At 37.2% G+C, this 17,745-nt stretch overlaps 2 long non-coding RNA genes across 2 annotated transcripts; both read right to left on the reverse strand.

Moving 5' to 3' along the window:
• Positions 1 to 1,213: 1,213 nt before the first annotated feature.
• On the reverse strand, positions 1,214 to 16,778 carry LOC120772712. The gene is made up of 3 exons (XR_005705084.1): positions 16,694 to 16,778; positions 1,848 to 2,068; positions 1,214 to 1,322 (listed from the first exon to the last, which is right to left on the reverse strand). It is a non-coding gene; the product is annotated as an uncharacterized LOC120772712 (long non-coding RNA).
• Positions 4,412 to 4,669, reverse strand: LOC120772710. The gene is made up of 2 exons (XR_005705083.1): positions 4,631 to 4,669; positions 4,412 to 4,573 (listed from the first exon to the last, which is right to left on the reverse strand). It is a non-coding gene; the product is annotated as an uncharacterized LOC120772710 (long non-coding RNA).
• Positions 16,779 to 17,745: the final 967 nt, after the last annotated feature.

Raw genomic sequence — 17,745 nt, forward strand, 5'->3', positions numbered from 1 at the left:
TTTCATGTGAAATGCGAAGACGATAATCAACAGAAACACTTACACAAATGTGATAACAGAACATCCGGAAAGAGGGATGAAAGAAAACAAGACAACAGCAGCTGCGCGGTATTGGAGTAAACGTCACTTCTTCAGTGTTACTTTTTTAAATGTTCCACACTAGCAACTTACACGATGAACTATAATAATATTCCGACCAAAAACAACACTTACTGGACGTCCCTGAAGCCTCTGGAAAGGAGAACAATTAATGAGATAGCGAGAAACTGACGAAACGAGTTGTTTATTTTTAACAGCTGTTTCCCAGAAAACTAGTTTTCGCACGTTAGCTGCCTTTTCGTCGACCAGGTCACATATACTTTATACGGTCTCCGACGCTTCGTTCAGGGTTTTACAAACTTCGTGGCAAACTTAATATACCCTGTTCAGGGTATAATAACACACACAAAGTCTCATGCCTGGTAGAATAACATGAATAACAAAGAGCGTGGTAAAATGTATCAGCTGAAATCAAAAGCATAGACTTAGAAAACATTAACTAATATAAACAAACTTGGCAGTGGTAAATTTCAAACTTGTATTTTCTTATTTTTGTCCTTTGAAATCGAAATGTAGTGTTTCGATTATGTTCATCTACGAATTCGTAATTTTTTGTTTGCCTAGGAACGCGCATACGAAGTCTCATCAAGATATATTAATTTTTACTCAAGTTACAGCTTACACGGATATCAACTCGCCTTTATACATATATATAACGCTTTATCAATCTCGCTTAGTTTTAGGTGATAGGTACAACTGTTTGATCAACAAAACTCTGTAGCGACATGTTACAAGAGTATAAAAAGGTAATAGCAAATTCGAAATTCGAACATTTCACACGAAATTCGTAATACGAATTAATTCCTTCACGCGAAAATAAAAATATATGGGAATGGTTTATTCATGCGAAGTTTACGATAAGACTAATACTTTTATAGTAGCCGACCTAATACTCGACATTACATATTAACTAATTCATATACATACATATACCAATCATTAAAGATAAATATGGCCCATTGTTTATACCGAAAAAAGCTCGCAGTTAGCTTTAAATTTTCATGCATGCTAATCTTTTTATTTAAACCAATTTGGTTTTAAATACAAATTTAACAATTAATGAAGTATTTGTTGGCACAGTTCGTATGTCTCCTCAGCGCATCTGTTATACAATTAATTATGTTATGCCCTCGGGATTCCGTCAACGAGACATCCATCGTAATGTACATACGCAACAATCACGGCATAGAAAATGACCTGAACTCTTCTGTTAAAATTTTTGACTGAAAAAAAAATTATTAAAAGATTTAAACAAAATATAATATTATAATATTGGTTATTGACGAAACATTAGAAAATTTCAAAAACGTTATGACAACGAACTTGTTTTATTAACCTAATCTTAAGGTTTTTTGGTTCTGATAGTCCGATCTGAACTATGTACTCGGATATTTTTCCCCATAAAAATACTTTATTTTGATCGATTTGTTTGTATTACAGCTATGTCCTTTAGGACTCTGATAATGGTAATACCGGCAAATGTGTATCTTTTTGGTGAGAAGATATGTCACTGCCTCAAAAGGTGTATTTTACTGCTATAGCTTTTTGGCGGGTTAAAATGGCTCGTAGGCTATACATCAGAGTGTCATCATTTCATTGTGTTATCCAGTAATTGTGTCACGCTTGAAACAACGTGACACCTATGCAACGTCTTTCAACTTCTGAGCATATATGTAGCATGCAAGCATTTGAATGTATGTATATACATACATACATTCTTTAAATTTCACTTCACATAGTTTTCTTACCGGCATACTTTTACTGCTGGAAAAGTGTACTGCATCTAAAAGCATATGGATGTACATATGTAGATATGGGGATTTAAGCTCCTGGGCGTCAAAGTGTCAAGCGGACACGTAGTACTTCACGCCTTAGACGCATTCGCCACTTCTTTGATGATGACTAATGATGATATTGCTGTTACATCTACGCTTCTTTTCGCCTTAACTGCTGCTGCTTTTTGCCCGGGCTAAAGGAATAAAACTGATTAAATATGCATAATGTCCTTGCGGCTAAAGTGCGCCAAAAGCACTAAAGTTCATAAAAATACAAAGAATGAATTAACTTGAGAAGCGCATAGTGGATGAAAGTTGAAAGGAAATAGGAAAAAACGTTAACTTCGGTGCACCTAAGCTATAATACCCTTCACTAATAAAAACTAAAATTAGTTTGAATAAGGGTTATATACCCCAGTGATCTGATATAAAAAACCTGTTCGGAGATTAAACATTAAGGTATTAAACATTAAAGGATGCTAAATGTACATACTTAAATAAAAAGTCTTTCATGAAGGGACTTGATTTTGATCAAGTTTGTATGGCAGTCATTATGCTGTAGTAGTCCGATCTAAACAATTTGTTCAGAGATTGTTGCCTTGCCTTAATAAATAATTGATGCCAAATTTTGTGAAAAAATTTTGTTAAATTAAATACTTTTCCATGCTGACCACACTTAGCAATTTAGTAATCCGACACTGAATACATTTGTATGTATACTTGTATAATCTTAAATAGATTGAACAACTGAAAAAAGTGGAAGTGAATATGAATCATATTATCTCTCCATTTATCCATCTCCATATGCAATACCAAACTTCTTATGGTAGTGCAGAACACTTGTACCAAGTTTCATTAAGATACTTTTTATTTAACTCAACTTGCAGGTCTTACGGATGGACGGAACTCGGAATTCAACTCATCCTGATTATTTATCTATATAATATACATACATATGCAAATAAAAATGATTGCTGTTAGTTAGTCTCGATGAAACTCGAGAACGCCTGAACTAATTTATCTAATTTTACTTACGAGATATTTTTTGAAGTTCAGGCAAGTTGAATGTTTATAAAATAAAAATTTGTGGAAAAATAATACTTTTCATGGTGAAGCATTTTTGTCATTGTATTGAAATATTTTTTGGATTGCAATTGATTGGTATCTTGACGCAACATCACCAAAACCAGAGCAATAGCGAAAATTCTCCAGATATGCAAATTGATTATTTAAGACGAATACATAATGGCCTACAAGAGGTCACTGGGGGAACTGGACTAAGATTCTACTCGAGAATTGGTTTTCTTATAAAATAATAAAGTTTTGGATCTGACTTAAGTTCCAAAATCGATCAATAATCGATTCAGGGCATTCGATTTTACGATTAAGTGATTAGTTTGAAGTTCTGTATCATAACAAACCGTGTGATAGAAAGTCTTATAAATATATATTTAGCTATTTTCGGTTTTTACATTCGCAACTAAATATTATTTTCGTTTTCAACATACGCGTGTTATTCTTTATTTCGTTCGTCTACTATGTAGCGCAGCTTTATTGACCCGTTCATGACATTATATGTACATACATATATATATATACTAGCAAATACTCGGCGTACTTTGTTACGCCGCAAAAACTGAAACGATGAGGGTATTGGACAGAATTTAATGTAGTTTAAAATGCAAATAAAAGAATACCTTTATTCGTAAATGTAAACACACATACATGAGTATAATGTGTAACTTATGTTAGACTTACAAATATTTACTACCCATATTTGAATTAATTGCAAACACTTTTAAATTCATTAACGTTATAAATAATTTGTTTATTAAATTCTTTTTTACATAAAAATTAAAAATAGATAACAAAAAGGTAACAATTCAAAACTCTTACATAAAATAAATAGGATGGCATAGAGTAAATATTAATTCAAGATATGAAATAAGGTATACTATAATTGATGTATTTTGGAACAATAACCAAAAAGGATATATTTTAATTATTAAAAACTTCAGTGAATACAACATTTTTTGTTTTATTTCCATTGCCAGAAATGAGAACATTTTGGTTTTGCGGGGAACCAATTCGTGACAGAGCCACATATAATTGACCGTGAGAAAATACTTCGTTTCGAAGATCTATGCCAACAGTATTAAATGTTTGCCCTTGGGACTTATTAACGGTAATCGCAAAACACGTCTTAACGGGGAACTGTACTCTTTTGAAACTAAATGGAAGATCTGTAGGTATCATTGGTATCCGAGGGATCATTGTGCTTTCGCCTGCTGCAGGTCCGGTTAACATGTTTGCTTGAATGATATTAGGCATCAAGTGCGTTATCTTCAGTCGAGTGCCATTACATAAATTGGGAGGCTTAAGATTTCGTAGAAGGATTATTGGCGTACCAATTTTAAGTTCTAGTTGAAATGGAGGTAGTCCCGAGGGATTAAGAGAGTTAAGAAACTCCGTTGGATAGTGAACAACGTCTCCTTCATCTGCCACTGTGTCAAAAGAATTGTGAATTTTATATTCAGATAATATTCTTTGACAAACGGCTTTGTTAATTTCGTCTGCAGCGGAATTCGTCGAAGTAATTATAGCTCGCTCATATAACCACTTAGAGTCCTTGTGGTGCAAATTAATAATATCTGGATACACGTTATCAATAAGTTGGTCAACTGTTCTAACACAGGTTCCTGCAATATCTGGCATTATTACATAACCATCTTTGGTGACAGATTTGCAACCGTTACCTATTTTAAGTAGGAACTCTGCAAACCGATTGGATGGTCCAACTCCACAAAGATTTATTCGCATATTGGCAGTCAATTTTAATTTTTGTACATGAGACCACAATTCCGATTTCTTTATGGACGTGTTAACAATATCTGCTCTTGTACCCTTAGGAATCACCGGTAGAGTTTGTCTAAAGTCTCCTGTGAATACTAATGTAACTCCACCCATTGCCGCATGCGAAGATCTTAAATCTATAAGAGTTATATCGACCGCATCGATATGACACTTATGAGACATTGTCGTCCCAAATTATTAGCGATGCTTTCTGAAGTATTTCGGCCATAGGGCTATTTTTCTTGATCGGATAAATCTAATCTTTACCTTTTGATTTAAAGACAATAAATTTCCAATTTTACTCTACCCTTTGCAGAATACGATCATAAAAGGTTGGTACGCAGCTCTCAAGTAATTGCTCAAGAAAAAAAATACATTATTTCTCAGGTAATTTTGACAGCTGGTTACGCATAGTGAATGATCTACATTAGAAGACCAAGAGAGAATAAACAAAGAAAACAAACTTTAAGCTTAGTACGCAGCTCTCAAGAAACGTAAAAACTTCATATAAAAAAACGCTTAAGAAACGGTCAAGAAACTTTCCTGCGATAAATTTACTTGTGCTAGTACGCAGCTCTCAAGAAATTTAGCACTAATTTTTGCTACTTTTTTCAGTAAAATGTGAATATGGCAAACCTGGTTTTGCGAAGAAACATCAAATCAACAATTGTTTCTTGAAGGAAATTCGAAGTAATCGTCAAATTCATCCTAAATTAGTTGAAATCATTATTATGAAGTATATTCCATTTTGAAATGTTGTATAAAACCTACCAATCATCAACAACATTTCTTAAATCTTAATGAAAATATTTATGTTACCATACACATACACCCATATGTACATATTACGCACAAAGTTTGTTTTCTTTGTTTATTCTCTCTTGCTCTTCTAATGTAGATCATTCACAATGCGTAACCAGCTGTCAAAATTACTTGAGAAATAGTGTATTTTTTTCTTGAGCAATTACTTGAGAGCTGTTTACTAACCTTCATGTAGTAAAAGATGCGAGAGATGGAAGAGAGAGAGTGCATACATATGTATGTACTTTACTTCATTACGTTATGCTGGAAAAGATGTGCAGAGATGGAAGAGAGAGAGAGTGCGTGCCGCAAACGATAAAGGGCACACGCACACACATAAAGCGCGCTTCGCTGTAGACTGCGTTTGGTGAACGAAAAACCTTATGCTTGCAATATTTTTGGTTTCTCAAAAACTTCAACCCGAAAGAAAAAGGATTTGATTTCGGAAAATTAAAAAAATAAGTATTCCACTCCCGAGCCTAGAGCAAATGCTTTATTTAGAAAAGAAATTTATAAAAATCGCTTTACAACTTTAGGAGATTAGCCGTTACAAACATTTTTCATATAAGCGATTTTATATAATTAGTATAGATATATAAGTATATTTTATATAAATTTATTAATTATTATCGATCTTTTAAATTAGAATCGAAAAAATCAATTCATGTGCTCGACTTATCGATCTTTAGGATGGAAAAATATAAAATCGAAATCGGTATCGAGAATCGATTCTATGTAAAATATATCCCATCCCTACACTCGATCAGACTTTAAAGAAGTTATGTACGTGACAACCAAAACAATTGTGGTAAAAGCATTTAATTTGTGGCGGCACAGAAAGAAAATCCAATTAACGACTAACAGCGAGTGACTTTACAACAAGATCAAACTGCGATTTTGTTTCCGAAGCAGTTGCTAGATGTTGATCTTAGTTGACATCTCGACTGTGTTAATAACATTTCCCACAAAATTTTGTTACTTTACAGACTCGATAAAGAATCTTATCCATCGTGTTTTTCAGGACATAATTATAATAACCGTAATTGGCTGAGAAAATTTGAGAAATTTTGTCGAGAAAAAAAAGATGGCGTTGATCTCATTCCATTTGAATTGTTTACTTATAAATCAGTTGATACATGATGACGAATTCAACAATACCACAAAATTTTTGAATTCATTGTAATTGTCTGAACTATCACCACATAATTTGCAATTGAAAGTAGATATAATCAGTTGTCATCAAGCTGCAAAACATTAATCAACTTTGATTTTGCAATGGAATGAGGCTGGCTCTAGAAATGCTAATGGTCATCTATGTATTAGATTTTAAGGCAAACAGCTATAACATTTTCGCCTCTATGTGCAAGAATATTTTCACTGTATTGAAAAATTTGCTTAAATATAATTTAATGTATGCTTTAGCCACACTAATGCGTGGTTGGGTCTTCTTGTATACAAAATTATATAATTACGTATGTGGAATAGTTTAAGCTTATAATACCCAGTAGAGACATTTTGCGGTTGTTGTGTTTTCTGTTAATAATATGTAGTAATGCAAAAAATAGTTAAAACCGGGTCAATACTACCCCTATCTTTCACAAAGGCTTTCAAAATCCAGTTGGGTTTATAATGTATAAGTATATTGATTGATATATACATATATAAGATATCTCATAACATTAACTCAACATATAATATTATAAAATATGTGAAATTGGTCCACGGTGTACCCACTGTCAAAAACTATATGAAATGATTTTGATTATTCTAACAAATTTATATTTGTAAAAGTTCTTAAAAATATATAACGATTTCCCACCTGTGTTTAAACCGTTCTTATGTATAATAAGTGGACAAGCATTCTTAAAAATTATGTGGTTTAACACTTAATATAAAGGGAATTGGTTTAGACCTTGATGCAAATTTCATAACCTTAAAGTAATAACTTCCGATCATTTGGTTGAGGTTTGCACTCACCTCAGTATAATAAATTTAGTCTCTTCGACAGAGTATATGTCAGATATGTACATCTTATTTGAGGATGATTTTATTACAATTTTCATTGAATGGAAGTAAAATTTAGTTACAAAACCATTTTATTATAATATGATGTATAATATAGTTAAGTTAATAAGATAAAAACTTAGTTGTAATCCAATTACGATTAATTCGAACAATGAATGTTGAATTCTTTCGCAACATTTTTGCAATAAAGTTTTTCCTACACCCGGCAATTGGCAAGAGTGAAATGTTCGGTTATTCCCGAACTTAGCCCTTCCTTTTAACTTTTTATCAATTCGGCTTGTTCGCGCCGTTTGAATGGGTCAGTCCGGGGAGGTTTGATCTTGACTATACCCAGTTTTCTATGAATCTTATATTAGAGATTGACACATACATAGTTAAGGTGAGGCCACTATAATTACAAGGTCTGTCGCAAAAGAAGCAGGACTGTTAAAAAAACAAAAAAAATTAATATTTTTCAAAAGTTATATTTTTTTATCCAAAGTAGTTTCCTTGTGTTTCGATACAGCGTTTAGCCCGGTCAATTAGCATTTCAAATGAGTGTTTAAGGTCATTTTTCGAAATGCTCTTGAGAATATCGGTCGTCGCCTTTTGGATAGCTGAAATGTCCTGAAACCAGTGTCCTTTCATGGGCAAATGAAAATTTCCAAATAGGTAAAAATCACAGAGTACCAGATCAGGTGAGTAGGGTGAGTGATTAATGGTTAAGATGGAGTTTTTTGTCAAAAATCAATGACAAGCGTCGACTGATGACACGGCGCATTATCGTGCTACAGGCGCCAGGACCCTGCCTCACGGTATTGTGGTCGGGCCCGACGAATGCGTAACAAAAGACGCTTCATAACACCTAGGTAAAACACAGCATTAATCGTTTGGCCAGGTGGGACGAACTCTCGGTGTACAATACCCTCGGAATCGTAAAAACAAATCAGCATTGTCTTTATTTTTGACTTCTGAAGACGACCGACTTCTGATCGTCACAGAGGTCCTCACGACCTTCTTGGAATCGCTTAAACCACTCATGCACATTACTACGAGATAGGCACTGATCACCATAAACTTTTTTCATCATTTGAAATGTTTCAGTAAACGTTTTCCCAAGTTTAAAACAAACTTTAATGTTTGCTCTTTGCATTTTACGACCGATGACCAAAAGCTGCTGTCACTTTTTGATCGATAACATGGATTGCAGTTATCCAATTGTCTTAAAATTTTTACGAAATGTCAACAAGAAATCAAACTTTTTATTTCATATACCAACCAATAGGTGGCGCCACCAGAAACAGTTATATTTAAGAAGCTCTGTTTCTTTTGGGACAGATCTTGTATTTAATATAAGCTTTGCCATGGGGTGTTACCCGAGCTTTATTAAGGAAAACTAACTGTGTAGTAAAAAGACATTTTCAAACGAAACATTATTCAAATTTGAGCATCGGAAAGATCAATTTACAAAATTTGACGACCGACAGAAAGGGAAAGTTGATTAACGCCGACTGCCGTGGAACAGACTTATTCCAATATTATATATAAGCTTCTATCGAACATATTGTGTGAAGGATTAAAACCCACCGTCAACAATTTAATTGGACCTTAACAGTGTGGCCTTAGACTTCGACAATCAACAACCGATCAGATATTCACCATGTGGCAAATCTTGGAAAAGAGCGGTGAGACACACACCATCTCTCCTCTGCTTCCCCCGGCGAATATTGCATCGAATACTCTCAGAGCTGGAGTGTTTTCGCTGAACTATGCCAATGTCGTCGCATATCCCATACAGCTCATGGTTCATTCGAATGCGATATTCGCCGTGGCCATTGCGCAAATCACCATAAATCTTTCGCAGAACCTTTCTCTCGAAAACTCCTAAGGCCAACTCATTAGATTTTGGCATCGTCCATGCCTCTGCCCCATATAGCAAGACGGGAATAATGAGTAACTTATAGAATTTGGGTTTTGATCGTCGAGAGAGGACGTTACTTCCCAATTGCCTACTCAGTCCGAAGGAGCACCTGTGGGAAAGAGTTATTCTGCGTTGGATTTCGATGCTGACGTTGTTGTTGGTGTAGATACTGGTTCCAGGATATACGAAATTATCTAGGATTTTGAAATTATGAGTGTCAATAGTGACGTGGGTGTCTAGTCAGGAGTGCGACGCCTGTTTGTTTGATGACCATTCTGGAGAAAGCAGAACTAACGGCGGTTGTTAAGGTTGTTAACACACTGTATAAAAGATGGTACATTCTCTGTTAAGTTCTGCAGATCAAATTATTTTCTCCAAAAGTAGATTGAAGAAGTCACACGAAAGGGAGCCACCCTGTCTGAAAACATTTCTGTGGCTAGTATTTGATTTTTGACTCTAAGCACAAACATTACCTCTGACTATAAATTTTTATACTTTTTCAACCAATTGCTACAGAGTATTATAGTTTTGTTCACCTAACGGTTGTACGTATCCCCTAAAACTAACCGAGATCGATATGGGGTTATATATACATATATGTATAAATGATCAGGATGACGAGAAAAGTTGAAATCTGGTGGACTGTCCGTCCGTCCGTGCAAGCTTTAACCTCAGTAAAAATTGAGATATCCCGATGAAACTTGGTTTGTGTGCTCCTTAGTACAAAAAAGATGGGCGTAGATGGGCACGTTCGAACCACTGCCAAGCCCACTAATCACCATTAACCGAAAACCTATAAAGTGCTATAACTAAGCGATAAAAAGCTGTAATTTAGTACAGAGGATCGCAGTACCAAGGGCCACCTGTCGGCTAATTTTTTTTTTTAAAGTGGGCGTGGTCCCGCCTTCTAACAAGTTTAATGCACATATACATACAAAACATACAAAATAAAAAAACGTGTTTTATTCATAACATTGTATCTTTGCGCCGCAAGTAGATAAAATTGGGCAAACACTTAGCCTAGCCCCTATATAAGTAATATCAGAATTTTCGAACATCTGGCTGACTTTACTCTATATGATTTGTTTTACATCGTAAAGTAGTTCCTTGGCTGGCTTTATGCTATCGTATATTATGGGAGATTCCATATTTTTTAGTTTTCAGATAGTTTATGGAACTTTAGATAGAAGCAATACAATTAGCTTAACTTAAGCTAGTATTGGGAAATTCAGATTTTAGTAGGAGTTAGGGCTAAAGGGCAGTACTCAGTTCTTTCGTTTGGAAATTCAATCTTGAAAGCACTCCTTACCCTCATTAAGCGTCGCAATGAATATATGCACCATAGCCGATTGCTACGTTTGGGTTACTTTTGTTAATATGGTTATAATAATATTACCCGACTGGGAATAATATGGAATTTATTTAAACCTAGTAACATTGTTATCAACTCTTCTATTTTACTAGAGTAGGCACCGCTTACGGAGGATGGAGTCATGTGTAGAAGTTCACGCAAGTGAGGAAAGTTCTCTGATCGCCATTCACTTGGGAGTGGCCAGAAACGATTCTTTTACACATGGCTCAAGCAGCTCACTACTTCCGGTCTTTGACCAAGTATCCTCTGGGTAGCCTAAGAACATCCGTTCGAAGGCGAGCTAAAGTGAGAAGGCGAACCATCCCCTGCATAGGGTTGTGCGCTGGGTTTGGGACCCGCCACGTAAAAAACCCCCCCAATGGAAAAGAAAACACAGCCTCGGGTGAGAGACCCCCCTTTTGATGACGACCATGGCAAACGAAATAAGGACTACGATTTGAGGGCATGCACCTGGAATGTCCGGACCCTTAATTGGGAAGGTGCCGCTGCCCAGCTGGTTGATGTCCTCGCAAAAATAAAGGCTGACATCACCGCCGTCCAAGAAATGAGATGGACGGGACAAGGACAGAGACGAGTAGGTCCTTGTGACATTTACTACAGTGGCCAAAGGAGCGCAAGTTTGGTGTTGGATTCGTGGTGGGAGAGAGACTCCGTCGCCGAGTACTATCATTCACTCCGGTGAATGAACGTCTAGCCACAATCCGCATCAAAGCGAGGTTCTTCAACATATCGCTGATTTGCGCCCACGCCCCGACGGAAGAGAAGGACGATGTGACCAAAGATGCCTTCTGTGAGCGCTTGGAGCGCGCTTATGAGAGCTGCCCCCGCCACGATGTCAAAATCGTGCTTGGCGACTTTAACGCCAGGGTGGGCAAAGAAGGTATTTTTGGCACTACGGTCGGTAAATTCAGCCTCCACGACGAAACATCCCCAAATGGGTTGAGGCTGTTTGACTTCGCCGGGGCCCGAAATATGGTTATCTGTAGTACTAGATTCCAGCATAAGAAGATTCATCAAGCTACCTGGCTGTCTCCGGATCGAAAAACTACCAACCAGATCGATCATGTTGTGATGGACGGAAGACACGTCTGAGTCAAAAGCGGCTTTAAAATCGACGAAGAGGTGGTGTGTGTCGATTCTCCTTTCACGAGTCTTTTCCAAAATTTGACGCATGATGAATATCTTTTCGGTTGCTGATTTTCCAGGTCTAAAGCCACACTGATAAGGTCCAATCAGTTTGTTGACATTGGGCTTTAATCTTTCACACAATACGCTCGATAGAACCTTATATGCTATATTGAGGAGACTTATCCCATGGTAATTGGCGCAGATTGTAGGGTCTTCCTTCTTGTGGATTTAGCAGTACACACTTAAATTCCAATCGTCGAGCATGGTTTTGTCCGACCGTATTTTACAAAGAAGCTGATGCATGCTCCTTGTCGGCCCTTCGTCGCCGTCTTTTCATAGCTCGGAACCATTCAGCAGGCTGGAGAAGTTTTCCCTCCATAGTTTTAATATGCTCTGGACATCAGTCACTATATCACCTCTGGGAGTTCTACAAGGGTAAGCTCCGCTATTGAAACTTTCTGTTAGTCGCGACATTTTTTCGTAGAATTTTTGAGCATTTCCACTGTGGACCAGCTTGTTAAGCTCTTCGTACTTAAGTACTTCGGCCTCTGTCTTTTTTTGTCTGCGTATGCGTATTGCTTCTTGTTTCAAATATCGGTATCTATCTATCTCATCCTGCACGTGTTGTTGTCGGTTGCGAGGTAGGCAGTCTGTTTTCTCTCCGCTGCGACACGGCACTCCTCATCGTACCAGCTGTTCTTTTGCATTTTCCGAAAACCAATGGATTCAGTCGCAGCTGTACGTAACGAGCTTGAAATGCTGGCACACAGTTCCTTTGTACAGAGTTGATGACGAATGCTCTCAGAGAGCAAGAGTGCAAGTCGAGTAGAAAATCGCTCGACTGTCAGTTGTCATTGCAGCTTCTCGACGTCGAACCTTCCTTGCGTTTGTTGACGTGCGTTTTTTGCTGCACAGAGGCGGGTGCGAATCTTGGCTGCAACAACATAGTGGTACGAGTCCATGTTACGACCTCGGAGCCAGGTAGCTTGGTGAATTTTTCTATGCTAAAATCTTGTACTACAGATAACCATATTTCGGACGTCGGCGAAGTCGATCAGCTTCAACCCATTTGAGGATGTTTCCTCATGGAGGCTGAATTTACCGACTGTTGTGTTCAAGATACCTTCTTTACCCACCCTGGCGTTAAGGTCGCCAAGCACGGTTTTGGCATCGTGGCGGTGGCAACTCTCATAGGTTCGTGGGCGCAAATCAGCGATATGTTGAAGAACTTCGCTTTGATGCGGATCGCGGCTAGCGGTTAAGCCACCGGGGTGAATGACAGTACTTGGTGATGGAGATACTTTCCCACCACGAATCACACACCGAATTCGTGCTCCTTTATACCCATTGTAGTAAATGCCACAAGAACCTACTCGTATCAGTCCTTGTCCCGTTCATCGCATTTCTTGGACGACGGTGATGTCAACCTTCACTCTAACGAGGACATCAATCAGCTAGGCGGCGGCACCTTCCCAATCAAGGGACCGGACATTCCAGATGCATGCCTTTAAATCGTTATCCTTAACACGTTTCCCATGGTCGTCATCAAAAGGGGTGTCCTCATCCGAGGCTGTTTGTAATTTTTCATTGGCGGCTGTTTTTTACGTAGTTGGTCCCGAACCCAGCGCACAACCCTATGGAGGGAAGTTTCGACTTCTCACTTTAGCTCATCTTCAAATGGATGTCTTTTTGGTTACCCAGAGGATACTTGGTCTAGGACCGGAAGTCGTGAGCTGTTTGAGCCATATGTAAAGAATCGTTTCTGGACACTAAAAGTGTCAATAATGACACATGTATATTGTTTATAGATTGGCAAAAAAATGTAATATATATGTACATACATATGTACATACATCCTAATATATATGTTTGTTTGTATGTGTTAGTAACCAATACAGTCTCCCCTCTTTTATGATTTTAAAACTTCAGGTGTGGTGTTATTGCAAGCTCTTGTAAATCGAATAAGGATGATTAAATAATTGCTAAAAGTTTACGTTCAAAAACTAAATCTGGCAGATAAAAAATCCACGCCAGGTAATAAGTACGAGTATTGTTGGTCCGAAAACTTAGTTGAGGAAACATCTTACTTCAATTGCAGTTCACATCGAGTGCTGCCACATGTACGAACACACATACTATAACGAAGCAAAATTTTAACGAATGAGTGCAAATACGCCGCCAATTTAAGTAGGATACACAAAGTGACGGCAGGCAGGTTAAAATAGGCAGGTGTGTCTACAGTATAAATATAGAGCATAGAAAATATTCACCATAAATAGCTCTGAATGAGACATCCGTTCGCTTGCGTGATTTGCTGTACGCCTGCGAATTAGCGATTTCTGTAGTAGCATAAACATATGCAGAATTAAAAAAAAAGTGTATATAAATGTGACTGCAAATTAAATTAAATGTGTGGGATTTCATAGCTGCTGCCATTGCCGCCGACAGGACTAGCCAAGTCCAGACCACCTTTCGTTGGCTCAACTGTTCACCTCTCTTTCATGAGGAAACTCAAATCATGGGCATGACCTGCCTTAATACAGCTCAGCGTAATGTCACAACGATGCAGAGGCTTTATCGCCCTGGAAAAAATAAATAGATGATTTCAGGGCTCTACTCTCCGTTATTTTGACATTGGTGCTGGCGCAATGCAGTTTTAGCATTGAATTCTGAGAGCGAAGAGAATATCCCGTTAGTATTACTGCCCGCTGCTAATGGTTCTCTTTAAAAAGAATGGAGACTCCGTTAGGCGCATGCTTCCTACATCAGAGAGCAATTTATTTACCCGTTAGAAAAGCATTTATTTCCGAACGATGTGCATTATAAAAATTTCCAGTATTTCCATTAAATCTCTTTGTGCGAGTGGGGTAGTTGATTACACGAACAATTTCGGTCTTCAAACCTAGTAACTGGAAAATGCCGGCTACTCTTTAAATGATTGTGCAAACGTTCGGATTATTTTAACGCACCCTTTGGACCAACTTTCATTTATAGTAGGTACATGTTTGAATGTACATACATACATACATATGTATGTATGAAAATGTACGTGTATATGAAAACCATTTATCATGTGACAGATTTGTGTGCTTTCTTTGTATTGGCTATGTGGCTTCCGTTTTTACATAGCTTTGTTATTTTTAAGTTCATCTTGTGTAGATTATAATAAATTAAATTCAGCTATTTAAGTCATATAAAAGGACTAAATGAACAATTGATGAAATCTAAATAAGTCGATTCCAATAAAATATTAAAAATAAATTATGTTTACTGTTATTGATTCATTCATTTTATTCATACATTTTTATCGACTAACCTTCAAAAGATACAAATTTATGGTAAAGTTAAATAATATTAATAATGTTTACCTTCTCTTTATCAAATTCAATAAGGGTAGATCGCTTTAAGTACAAAGAACATCGTTTATGATGGGTAGCGTCACAAAACTGTCGTTACTATTTTCGATTAAAACCGAGTAATACTAAATAAAGAGAAAATATGGCATATTTTACAGTACTGCTACGATAAAAGCAAAAATGCATCTCAAGCCGCAAATAAAATTTATGCAGTTTCTGGACCCGATACAGTTTCCATTTCCACCGCACTACGATGGTTTCAACGTTTTCGTTCTGGTGTAGAGGTGGTCGAAGATGCGCCACGCTCCGGAAGGCCTGTCGTCGAAAATTGCGATAAAATCGCTGAATTGGTCGAAAGAGACCGGCATAGTAGCAGCCGTAGCATCGGTCAAGAGCTGGGCATGAGTCATCAAAAATTCATTTCAATTTCAATAAAAAAAATCAATGAAAATACCGCAAGACTTTTTTGACAACCCATTATATGTATATCTCATTGGAGGCCATTGCATTGATTGCACGTTTCATTGGATTCCCTCTTCTCGGGATAAATTGACAATGCAATGTGGGAGTGAAAAAGAATACCAACTGCAGTGTGAATTGGACAATTAACTTATTTTGAGGTAGGACTTAAATATTATATATTTAATGGCATCATTCCAAGAAATCCCAGGGATTAATATTAAAACGGTGTCCCAAATGAAAACAAAGAGATTTAACATATGAGGAGCGGTTCTCATAATAAGAGCGCTTCTATCGAATAAGAGTATTGGACGCGTCACGTGTCGGTTTAAAAGTTCTTGCCAATGGTCAGAGTGTTGTGATGCAACACCGAAACTTTAGCAAAATATTAATAATACATGGGCATGACGGAGCCGACTCAATTTGTATTCATATATCTACATACAAGCATTCTTTTACGAATGCAAATGTACAGGCGTATGTACATGTGTGGTGGTATGAAGTCGTTAATTCGGGGAATTCCTAGTCACGAAAGCATTTGAGTAAGGCCGGAAATGTGGATGAATGCAACCCATTAAATCGTTAGCGCCATACCTGTACTATACATTGGAACTCAACACATTAATATAGAGCATACACTCACAATACATGCACACACACAGTAACATATGTATGTATATGCCAAATAGAATGAATGCGACGCGTTTCACATAAATTGCTGTGAGTTCAGACAGATGTAGCTCTAAACTGCAGATTTCAATTGTGTGAATAGAAAGCTTTCTCAGTCTCTCACAATACAAACAAACCTGAAAGGAATCAGGCATAAAAATGTTAATATGCACGCGACTTGCGCATGAGCTGGCACATCGGCAAGTTCGGAAATGCCTTGTATAACAAACCCGAAACTTCCCATCAACATACTCACAAATAGTATTTGCTCCGGCAACCAAATCTCCGACATCATTGACGTTGTTGTTATCCAAACCGATAGTAAAGAAATATTTCTGCGAGCTCGAAACGGTTCGGCAATGGGAGATCCAACCGTACACAGAGCAGAAAGACTCAAACTTATAATCAGAATCACCAACACCGACAACTGTGTCGTCTACTTTTGCACATCCACTGCAAATTAAATACCGGCTACCAGTTGTCGATAAAAATCTTGTAAGCTCGTGCGCATACATATTTCAAAAAACACACACTATGGAACGTTGTATCATATGCTGCATACGATATTTTACGTTGCGATAGTCCAAACGTTGTTGCGAGACCACATAAGCAAATCAGTTAAAACAGAACATTCGCCACGAACGGTTCCTTTTCGAATCTGTTAAACGAGTAGAAGAGCATTTGGCCCGCTCACGTTGTTCCAGGCGCTTTTGAAGAAACAGTTAGTTAAATTATATATATATATATGTACAATATATACTATTAAGGTGGTATAAATAACGATGAAGAACTCAATTTATAAAGCTGTAATAGTAAAATACTCTATTCTTGATGTGAATGTGTATTCCAAAGGATTAATATTACTTCGATAATTACAAGCATCCATATATACGTCCATACCCTTGTATTTGAAACAAGTGTGCACTTAAAAATTAAACATGCAAGTTATGATCGTGGCAAGTCTTTCGTCGAAAGTATTATGTTTGGGAAATGTAAAGACATTGGCTACCTTGGCAAATACAAACATTGCCATCGGCAACACCAACTCTAGGTTATTCGTGTTAGCAATTTTTCGGTGCTCTATTTCTCTTGCTCTCTTTCTGCCTGGGATACGCTCTTTCACACTACTCGTCAATACCGTTATTTCTATTGCAGTGCACTTTACTTCAACTATCTTAAGCAACGCCACGTCGTGTTTAGCCGCGTTGCACTTGCAACTCGTTTTTATCCGTTCCCAAGCCCAGGCAACAACTTCGCATGCAAACCAGCACGACTGCTACAGAAAACAAGCCAATGGAGCGACCTACC

This window comes from Bactrocera tryoni, chromosome 3 (genome assembly GCF_016617805.1).
Source record: "Bactrocera tryoni isolate S06 chromosome 3, CSIRO_BtryS06_freeze2, whole genome shotgun sequence".
NCBI lineage: Eukaryota > Metazoa > Arthropoda > Insecta > Diptera > Tephritidae > Bactrocera > Bactrocera tryoni.